The following is an 11,619-nucleotide window of genomic DNA, read 5'->3' as shown; positions in this document are numbered from 1 at the left end:
TTCTTGCAGCAGGGATTTGTTTCCTCTTTTGAGCTACTGCATTCATAGGTGTAGGTCCTGTTTCTCAAATTGTATCAGATGGCACCTTTTTTCCTCTTGTTTCTTCTTCAGGTTGAGCTCTGTTTATCCAGTTATTGAAGTCCGGTCAAATGGGTATCATCTGCATGTGTGGGTGTTCTTATGTCTGTCCGGCCTCTTTTTATCGGCTGGCCGCCCCGCTCTCCACTCTAGACCTCTGTGGCTGTGTCATTGATTCTGAGCCCATGAGTACCCAGATGTTGCCTCGCTACTGGCTGACCAGGTCTCCACCAGGGTTCACAGTAGTTTGTTGAACATTGTAGGGCTTAGTTAGCTTGCCATTTCATTGATGTTCTTCGGTCACTTCCCCTTCTGGGTGACATGCATGGTTGTCAGTCAAGGCATATATTTCCCTTGCATCTTAGTCTTGGAAGAGAATTTGCACTGACAGGATCCGACCACTTGCCTTGATGTCTCCTGGGCCTGGTTTTTAATTTGGAACAGCATAATATTATCTTGTAAATGTGACCATGTGCATCCTCTTAACCCATTGCCATCAAATAGATTCTGACTCATAGTGACCCTTTAGGAGAGAATAGAACCACATTGTTTGCTAGGTGTAAAACCTTACAGTAAAATACTGCCACATCTTTAATCCATAGAACAACTGGTAGATTCCAACAGCCAAACTGTGGATTACCAGACAAGTACTTTAACCACTGTGCCACCAGTATTCCTGTGCATACCCTTTGTTGTTGTTGTTGTTAGATGCCATTTAGTCAGTACCGACTCATAGTGACCCTATGCACAACAGAACGAAACACTGCCCGATCCTGGGCCAATCTCACAATTGTCACGCTTGAACCCATTGATGCTGCCACTTTGCCAATCCATCTCACTGGAGGGGTATTCCTCTTTTTCTCTGACCCTCCACCTTACCAAACATCATATCCTTCACCAGAGAGTGGTTCCTCCTGAAAATATGTTCAAAGTATGAGAGATGAAGTTTGGCCATCTTGGCCTCCAAGGAGCACTCTGGCTGTACTTCTTCCAACACAGATCTGCTTATTCTTTTGGCAACTCATGACACTTTCAATATTCTCCTCCAACACCATAACTCAAAAGCATCAATTCTTCTATGGTCTTCCTTATTCACTGTCCAGCTTTAGCATGTATATGAGGTTATTGAAAATACCATGGCTTGGGTCAGGCATACCTTAGTCCTCAAGCTGACATATTTGCTTTTCAACATTTTAAAAAGGTCTTGTGCAGCAGATTTGTTTAATGCAATAAATCGTCTGATCTCTTGACTGTTGCTTCCGTGAGTGTTGATATTTCATCCAAGTAGAATGAAGTCCTTGACAACTTCAAACTTTTCTCCATTGATAAGAGTGTTGTTTATTGGTCCAATGGTGAGGATTTTTGTTTTCTTTATATTGAGATGCAATCCATACCGAAGACTGTGCTCTTTGATCTTCATCAGTAAATGTTTTAAGTCCTCTTCACTTTCAGCAAGCAAGTTTGTATCATCTGCATATCACAGGTTGTTAATGAGTCTTCCTCCAATCCTGATGCTACATTTTTCTTCATAGAACCCAGTTTATTGGATTATTTGCTCAGCATACAGGTTGAATAAGTATGGTGAAAGAATACAACCTTATCGCACACCTTTCTTAATTTTAAACCATTAAGTGTTCCCATGTTCTATTCAAACAACTGCCTCTTGGTCCCTATACAAATTCCTCATGAGCACAATTAAGTGTTCTGGAATACTCATACCTCACAATGTTGGCCATAAATTATCATGAACCACACAATTGAAAGCCTTTTCATAGTCAATAAACATCTTTCATAGTCAGGTAAACATCTTTCTGATATTCTCTGCTTTTAGCCAAGACCCATCGGACATCAGCAATGACATCCCTTGTTCCATGGCCTCCTCTCAATCCAGCTTGAACCTCTGGAAGTGACCTATCAATGTATGTTTGCTGCCATTTCTGTATTACCTTTAATAAAATTTTACTCACATGGGATATAAAAGATATTGTCCGATGATTTCTGCATTCCATTGGGTCACCTTTCTTTGGAATGGGCACATTGCTGGTGGGAATGTAAAATGGCTCAACCACTCTGGAAAATGGAATGGTGCTTCCTCAGAAAGTTGGAAATAGAAATACCTTATGATCCAGCAATTCCTCTACGAGCCAGAACATGAGTAGATATAGCCACACCAGTGTTTATCACAGCACTATTCACAATAGCAAATAGATGGAGACAGCCTAAGTGCCCATCAATGGAAGAATGGATAAACAAACTCTGGTACATACACACAATGGAACATTATGCTATCTTGAAGAATAACAAGGAAGCTGCAAGCCACCGAATAACATGGATTAACCTTGAAGACATTATGCTGAATGAAATTAGTCAGTCACAAAAGGCCAAATAACATCATCACTGTAAAAGCTTATGAAAAGGTATCTATACTAAAAGAAAAAAAAAAAGTATTTGTTGTTTACAAGAGGCAGGAGGGAAGGGATAGTAGAGCAAAGGTTAGGGGAAAGACACCTCATAGTTCAGGTGTTGGGGAAGGAAATATACAAGAAAGAGGAGGGCAATACACAAGAAGGAGAAGGGGGATGGAAGAACATCCATCAATGTTCCAAGGGGGACACTGAGGCAGGATTGTATGGGCTAAATGGGACAGAGGTAAATAATGATGTATGCTTAACCTTTGAACAATGGGGCTCTGTGATAAAGGGATGGAGGCATAGTTTGAATGGGTGAAAGAGGGGAAATAATGTCAAGATGCTTGACTGTCTTGTGGATATTTGTTTCCCTTGCCTACTATTGTAAAATAGACACTTGAGTAGGATAGAAAGGAATATCGGGAAACATGATTACAGAAAACTTGTAAGTCCATCTTCAGCCTATAATGGATTGGAATGCTTAAAAGAGGTTCTAGAACCCAGTGAAATAGGCTTCTTGCAGAACCTTTGTAGTGTATAGGACCTTAGGTGGAATCCTGAGCCCCATCCAGAAACTGCTAAGGAGGGACATTCCCACTTGAAAGAACATGCAAACCATCCTGGGGCTGTTAGAGGAAAAGAAGATACTTTCTGAAATAAAGACCTGCAGGAAAAAGGAAAAACAAAAATGGCAGTCTGTTTGGCTATTACAAGAACATGCAAGATGTTCACTGGGGAGTCATCAAGGCAAGCAATCAAGTCCCTTCAGGAGAAATCCCCATCCAAGACTGAAACTCAAAGGGACCATATGAACAGGCATGCAAGCTCGCTGGCCACCACCGTGTTGGTCTACATGTGAGTGGAAGTGGGGAAAAGGCAGTAATGAAGATATGGGCTGAGTTTGACCATGTTCCATCGACTCCTGTCAACCTTGAGATGTGAAAAAAAGGAAGGGCTGATCATATTTATCTATGTCTTTTTTAACTTGTAAATTTGCCCAATCTACTCTTCAGATTTTGGTATATCAATCAGTTATTTCTCTATAATGAATGTTGTTGTTGTTGTTAACTATCATGGAGTCAGTTCCAACTCATAGTGACCCTTCACAGGGTTTCCGAAGCTGCAAAAAGCCTCGTCTTTCTCCCGTGGAACAGCTGGTAGTTTTGAACTGCCTACCTTGAGGTTAGCAGCCAAATTCATAACCACTTCGCTACCAAAGCAATCGACCCCAAATTAAGCTTGCTCTTCCTTACCAAATACTTAACCTACCTTCCTTTTAATGTTGTTGTTGTTGAATGTCATTGAGTTGTTTCCATCTTGTAGGGACTCTGTACAGGGTTTCCATGTAACAGCTAGTGGGTTTGAACTGCCAACCTTGAAATTAGCAACAGCCCTGTGGTTACCCTACAACACCATTCTTTGTTTTGTAGAGAAAATTATCAAGCAGCCTCTTCAATTTTTGAATCATGAAGTAACTTGATGAAAGTGTTGCTTCCTCCTCAAATCCACTCTTATAATAATACCATCCAATTAAGTATTGAGTATTGAGATTCTTTGCTAAGCGAATGTGACAAAAATATCACAATGTAACTAAGAGGCGATATCTTATCCTATATAGTCACTGTACCAAAAAATTTTTCCTAGAAATAATACAAAAATAGCTGCAACCATACATTGACAGAGAACTGCCAGAGGTTCAAGCTGGATTCAGATGAGGATATGGAATGAGGGATATCATGACTGACATCAGATGGATCTTGGGTGAAAGCAGAGAATACCAGAAAGAATGCTTACCTGTGCTTTATTGACTACTCAAAGTTTTGCAATTGTGAGGATCATGAAAAGCTTTTGACAACATTCTGGAACACTTAATTGTGCTCATGAGGAACCTGTACATAGACCAAAAGGCAGTTTTTCTAACAGAAAAAGAAAACACTGAATGTTTTAAAAAATTAGGAAAGGTGTGTGCCAGGGTCATATCCTTTCACCATTCTTATTCAGTCTGTATGATGAGCAGCTGACTATATGAAGACAAAAGTGGCATTAGGATTGGAGGAAAACTCATTAACAACCTGAGATATGCAGATGATACAATCTTGCTTGCTGAAAGTGAAGATTTAAAATACTTAGTGATGAAGATCAAACACTATAGCCTTTGGTATCGGTTGTACATCAACGTAAAGAAAACAAAAATATTCACCACTGGACCAATAAATAACATCCATATAAATGGGGAAAAGATTGAAGTTTGAAGTTGTCAAAGACTTCATTTTCCATGGATCCACCATCAACATTCATGGAGGCAGTAGACAAGAAATCAAACAACATATTGTATTAGGCAAATTTGCTGCACAAGACCTCTTTGAAGTGCTCAAGAGCAAAAATGTCAGTTTGAGGACAAAGGTATACTTGCCCCAAGCCATGGTATTTTCAATAACCTCATATGCATGCTAAAGTTGGACAGTGGATAAGGAAGACCATAGAAGAATTGATGCATTTGAGTTACAATGTTCAAGGAGAGTTTTTAAAGTACATGGACTGCAAAAAGAACAAGTCAATCTGTGTTGGAAGAATTACAGCCAAACTGCTCCTTGGAAGCCAAAATGGCAAGACTTTGTCTCATACTTCAGAGTACTTGAAACATTTACTGATGAAGATCAAAGAGCACAGCCTTCGGTATAGGTTGCATCTCAATGTCAAGACAACAAAAATCCTCACCACTGGACCAATAAACAACATTCTTATCAATGGAGAAAATATTGAAGTTGTCAAGGACTTCATTCTTCTTGGATCAACTATCAATATTCGTGGAAGCAGTAGTCAAGAGATCAGATGACGTATTGCATTGGGCAAATCTGCTGCACAGGAACTTTTTAAAGTGTTGAAGAGCAGAGATGTCAGCTTGAGGACTAAGGTGCACCTGACCCAAGTCATGGTATTTTCAATAACCTCATATGGATGTGAAAGCTGGACAGTGAATAAGGAAGATGATAGAATAATTGATGACTTTGAGTTGTGGTGTTGGAGGAGAATACTAAAAGTGCCATGGACTGCCAAAAGAACCAATAGATCTGTTTTAGAAGAAGTGCAATCAGAGTGCTCCTTGGAGGCCAGGATGGCTAAGTTTCAACTCTCATACTTTGGACATATTGTCAGGAGAGAACAGTCACTGGAGAAGGATGTCATGCTGGGCAAGGTGGAGGGTCAGATAAAAAGAGGAAAACCCCCAACAAGATGAATTGGCCAGGTGGCATCATTGATGGCGTCAAGTGTGGCAGCAGTAGTGAGTTTGGCCCAGGATCGGACATTGTTCCGTTCTGCTGTGCATGGGGTCGCTATGAGTCGGTTCCAACTTGATGGCAACTGACAACAACAACAACAACTTCAGACATATTATCAGTAGGAACCAGAACCTGAGAAGGCTATCATGTTTGATAAAGTGGAGGGTGGGAGAGAAAGAGAGAGACCCCCAAGAAGATGGAGTGACACAGTGACAGCATCAATGGGCTCAAGCATAGCAGCAATTGTGGGGTTAGCGCAGGACAGGGCAGCATTTCCTTCTGTTGTGCATAGGGTCGCTATGAGTCAGTGCTGACTCGTTGGCACATAACAACAATAACAACACAGTCATTAAGAACGGACAAGAGAAAAAATAGACCAGAGTAAAGGAACTTGGGGAAACATTTTAAATTTTTTTTACTAATAGTATTCACAATTTTCTTTCATGACAAGTTTTTCATAGGATACAAGTGCTGGTGTGACGGTGTAGAATAAGCACTGAACTGCTAACCACAAGATTGAGAATTCAAAGCTACCAGTCATTTCTTGGAATCTCTATACTGTGTCATTATGAGTCAGAACTGATTCAATGGCACTTAACAATAACAAAGAGATACCAGGAGAGATATATAGTAAAACCAAAACTTTAAGCAAGAAAAACATTCCAATTCAAAATGCAATAAAAGAAATAACATGCTCTATAGCATTTTTTAATTTGTTAGTTGGTTTTTGTCTTATTTTAATTAATTATATTAACTGTGAGGAGGGGTTGGAAAAACACAAACAGAAGATTCTTGTCATATACATTTAGATAAAATAATATAACAAAAGTTTATGTTTCAGGAAAAGGGATGTAATAATGCCCAACTATTTTAAAAATCAGAGACAACTAATTTTTGCAGGAAGAAAGAAGAATGGTAGTTTTATTGCTAAGAAAAGAAAGGTGTAAGAGAAAGCGCAGGAGAAGATTGTTTGGGAAGAGAAGGGCCCAGATGCTGGATGTGAAATTGAAGGCTACTCCCTCCCATTATCTTGGATGAAGGGAGATCAGAATGAACAGCTTCACAACAGGTATCACCAACCCTTCCTAAGGCTGGCTCTGTGTGCTTCTGTAAAAATGGCTATGTGTCAAACAGTGAAAAAACGTAATCATGATTTTTAGAAATTTTGAGACATTTTCTATTTCCTAGCTGACTATCATAATTTATTTCTCACAGGGTTGTTCATCATCCATAAAAATTGTGTAGGATTTGTGAAGCAATCTTGAGTTTCTGCCCTCTGGGATATTTTAGTGTAGAACCAGAAGAAACCTATAGTGATTTTATTTTAGTTTTCTTTCAACCTGGAGGGAAAAAGCAACAAACAAAAACCAACTATCTGTTGACAAATTGTATTGAAAGCCCTTAGCACAGAATCACAATTGCAAAAGGGAAATACTTTGTTTATATCTCTTGAAAGTTTAAAACTCTGATGGTCATTTGAAAGTTTAGGTGCTATGCAATTTGTCTGGGGTGTTGAAGAAAGGACTGCCAGACAAAACAGGGGAATGGAAAAGAGGGGTTGTGGTTGCCTAGAAATATGCAGCTGAGAGTAGATTTTGTTGTTGCTGCACTGTACTGGGTTGTTGTTGTTAAGTGCCATCGAGTCAGTTCTGACCCATAGTGACCCTGTACAGGGTTTCCGAGGGTGTAAATCTTTAAGGGAGTAGAAAGCCTCATCTTTCTCCAGCAGAACGACTGGTAGTTTCGAACCTCTGACCTTAAGGTTTGCAGCCCGATTCGTAACCACTATGCTACCAGAGCACTGTACTGGGTAATCCATCAAAAATTCCGCTGAGGATTCAGCCTAAAAAAAGCCAACACTGGCTGTTGCAGAAATGACAACAACCATCCCACCCACAACGCTCTACTTCTCAGTTGGGCTTGATAATTCACTGCAATGGCCACATAGAATTCAGACACTATACTCATGGGTGTAGGGTTTCTTGGTGAAGTTAATAGGTTAAAATGCAGGATCACAAATATTCAAGGCACAGTTCTTCCTTTCAGGGCAGACTATCTCTGCCTGAGCAATATTACAAAGCTCTATTGTTATTGTTGTTAAGTGCCATTGAGTCCTTTCTGATTCATAGTGACCCTGTATAGGATTTCCAAGGAGATACTGGTGAGTTTGAACTGCTGAGTGTGTGGTTCAAACGTATCTTTATTCCATAGGATGCTAATAAATGCCCAAAAGACATACCACTTCACCATAAGCCTCACCCTGAAGAAACTCGGTTCAAGCTCCATGGGTCAACAAGCCTAGCTCCCCCAACTAATTGCCTAGAGGCATCCCATTCTGCAAGCAAGCGTCTAGCCCCAAATCACTCAGATTTACTTGTTTCTTCAGCTGGGAAGTCCATTGCTCTGTGTCATGCTCTGGTTTGTGGCTCTGCTGCTGCAACTCTGCCATTCCAACGATGTCACAGCTTTCTGTCCTGGACTGAATAAGTTCAGCACACAATGATTTCAGGGTCCAAAGGATGCACTTCACTCCTGGATCCTCTTCTTTGATGGTGGTAAGATCCGTCCTCCTGCTTCTGAGATAGTTCATCTTATATCCATGCTAGAGTTTCAAGTTTTCACCATTACAATGAACTTTGTTAACATCCACAGGTGAATCATTCATCCATCAATATTTCCTCCCACCTTCTCTAACCCAGACCCATCAAGAAAAGAGTAGTTTGGTGGGACTAAGGCTAGAAGAGATGTATTAAATAATTCTCTATACCACAGTTTTGGATTAGAGATTAGAGATCAACCACTATTGCTGCTGAGATTTGTATTTGGATTTGTATGCTTGACAGAAGTCCTACAGCTTTTATGTGAGAGGTTGAGAATGAGAAAGTACATTACAATAGGTTTTTCTCTTCTTTTCCTAAACTAGTACTTATAGAACATTAAATAATTTGCATATGAAAAGTGAGGCCACATTTATGTATTATGAAAATGCAGTTACTTTTACCTAAATCGTCCAGTTATTTTTGACACAATTGACAAATTGCTTTTCATCCTAATGAAAATAGCACAAAAACAAATTAAAAGGAAAACTAAATGATGACAAGGGGTTCCTCTGAAAACTTTATTATTCTTCCTACGCTAATTTTTTTTTTTCTCTCATAGATCTAAGACTTTATGTTAAATGATATTGATTCAGGTAGATTCTTCCAATTTCTCAATGTTAATGCACAGTCAAGAATGGAAATAGTTCTTCATCCAAGATAGTGGTACTTTGTATTTAGTTGACTCTCACTAAAATACAATGTATTCATTCCTACAGAGAATAAATCTGGTATAAGAGAAAGAAGACAGAATAATCATACTGTGGTTTCACTCTCTAGGTCTCTGTCTATTATCTAGGGGATCGGGAATAACTGATTTCTCTGAGCCTCAGTTTTCTTATTTGTAGACAACGTAGGCTAGATATTTAACACTATACTTAGCATATGTTTTACACTAAACTTTGAGATACACAGTGTTACTTAAATTTTGTTTTAAATCAGCTTACATATTAAATTTCCCACTAAAGAGATATACAATACCTTCTTAAAATTATAAACATTCTTCCAAAAGTTAAATGTATTGAAATGACAGTAGACTGATGACAAGTTAAGATGTATATTACTGATACATCTGTAGTGTATTAGTGAAGTCATCTTGTTAATTTCAGTGTCAATTGTATAACTATAATGTTGTTGTTGTTGCTGTTAAGTGTCATCCAGTCCATTCTGATCCAGAGCAACCCTGTATAGGGTTTCCCAGGAGCAGTTGGTGAACTTGAACCCCTGACCTTGCAGTTCAAATGACTTTGCAGTCTGGCTCACTGACCCACAGTACCACACCAAGACTCCCATAACTATCTATAAGTGCTAAATAGCAAGTACTATTTTGCACTTACTCTTCTAAATGTTGTTAAGTGCCATCAAGTCAGCTCTAAGTTATAGTGACCTTATGTACAACAGAAGAAAGCCGTACCCAGTCCTGTACCATCCTCACAATGGTTGCTAAACTTGAGCTCATTACTGCTCCCACTGTGTCAACCCATCTTGTTGGGGTCTCCTCTTTTTTGTTGACCCTCCACTTTGCTATCATGATACCCTTCTCCAGGGTCTGGTTCCTTCTGATGACATGTCCTAAGTATGAGAGACAAAGTCTTGCCATCCTGGTTTCTAACCATCATTCTGGCTGTACGTCTTCCAACATAGATTTGTTTGTTCTTCTAGAAGTTCATGGTACTTTTAAAAAAAGTTTTTATTGTGAATTGAGTGATAGTTTTCATGGGAGAGCATCGAGTTTATACTCATCATTTCATTGCAATGATTATAATCTCCTCCATGCATCATCATTCAACAGCATTTGCTTCTATTCCCTCTGGTTTTTCTTCTGCTGGGGATGGGGTGGGTGGGGTAGGGGGATGTACATAAAAACACTCAAGAATATATAAATTAAACAACCAAAGAGCACATTCTGCAAGCCTGCCTCCTGGCCGCCAGCATTCATTCTTTCTCTTTCCATGAGTCTACAGTCCTCAGCTGTTCTCTCCCTCCATGTCCTCATCTCTGCTTCAGTTCATGAAACTTTTAATATTCTTCTCTAACACCATAACTCAAATGAATCAATTCTTCTACAGTGTTCCTTATTCACTGTCCAGCTTTCATATGCATATGAAGCTATTGAAAATGCCATGACTTAGGTCATACAATGGTGCAATTTATCATAAGCCATCTTTCTTGAGGTATTTTTAATATCATAGAAAAGGGTTCATTTTAGAAAATTTTAAAAATACAAGGATAAATCAAAAGTATTGCTACTAGGACTCCAGTTCCTACATGCACAGATTAATTCTAAATAAACTGTATTTAAAACATGTCTCTGCAATCAGTGGATGGCTACAGACAAGTTCTTTCAGCATTATACTTGTCTAAGTTTCATTAGGGTGTCTTAAGAAAAAAAAAGTGATCCAATCAAAACAGGGATTTTTTTTTTTTTTTTGGAGGGGATTTGTGGGGCCAGTTAAATTCAAGGCTGAGAGGTCAGTTCAGAATGTTATAGTGACTGTTTTTTTGTGATTGCAAAGGGGTAATCTTAATAGATTTTCTAGAAGCACACAGTATATCTCTGAGGGCTTGTTAGGATGAAGTTTTAAGAAAATTGAAAATTGCATTGGTGAGAAAAAGGCCAAGAAAATTTTGTTTTCCAATACGATATACTTGCTCATTCTATGAGAGTAGCGAAGACTGTTCTGTGGGAATTTAGCTGGAAAACCTTGCCCTTTCCACCCTGAAGCCCTGATCACACCCTTTTAGATTTCTTTTGTTCTCAAATCTCAAAGACCATTGAAAAATAACATGATTTAAGTTCCTCAAAGTTGCTGAAACTCCCATTTCGATTTGGTGTAAACCAAAAATCACAGAATTTTGTAGGGGAAAGAACTAGAGAAATGGAAACACCACCTTCAGGATTGCATAGACCTGCTTGTAGTATATATCTAGAAATGATGTTTTCACATTTTGTTATTTTTGTTTAATAAAGATGCCTATGATTTTATAGCAATACATTTTTATTTACTCTTGTATATCATACTCTTGTCTGCATATGAAAGTAGGATAATCTCTAGATAATTAAATATCAGGAATAAAACAGTGAGTGACCCAAATCCCTAGTCATAGACCAAGATGCATTGGAGGGTAGCAAAAATATAATTGCTTCACTAATTCTTCATGAGATATGCAAAATCCTCAGGAGGACCTGAAAAATATGTCTCTAAATTTGAATTACAAGTATTCCTGTCCAAAGTAGATAATTTAAATCTAATC

Source organism: Chrysochloris asiatica, unplaced genomic scaffold (genome assembly GCF_000296735.1).
Source record: "Chrysochloris asiatica unplaced genomic scaffold, ChrAsi1.0 scaffold00017, whole genome shotgun sequence".
In the NCBI taxonomy this organism is placed as follows: domain Eukaryota; kingdom Metazoa; phylum Chordata; class Mammalia; order Afrosoricida; family Chrysochloridae; genus Chrysochloris; species Chrysochloris asiatica.
The sequence above is the reverse complement of the archived record's forward strand: the minus strand, read 5'-3'. Positions refer to the sequence as shown.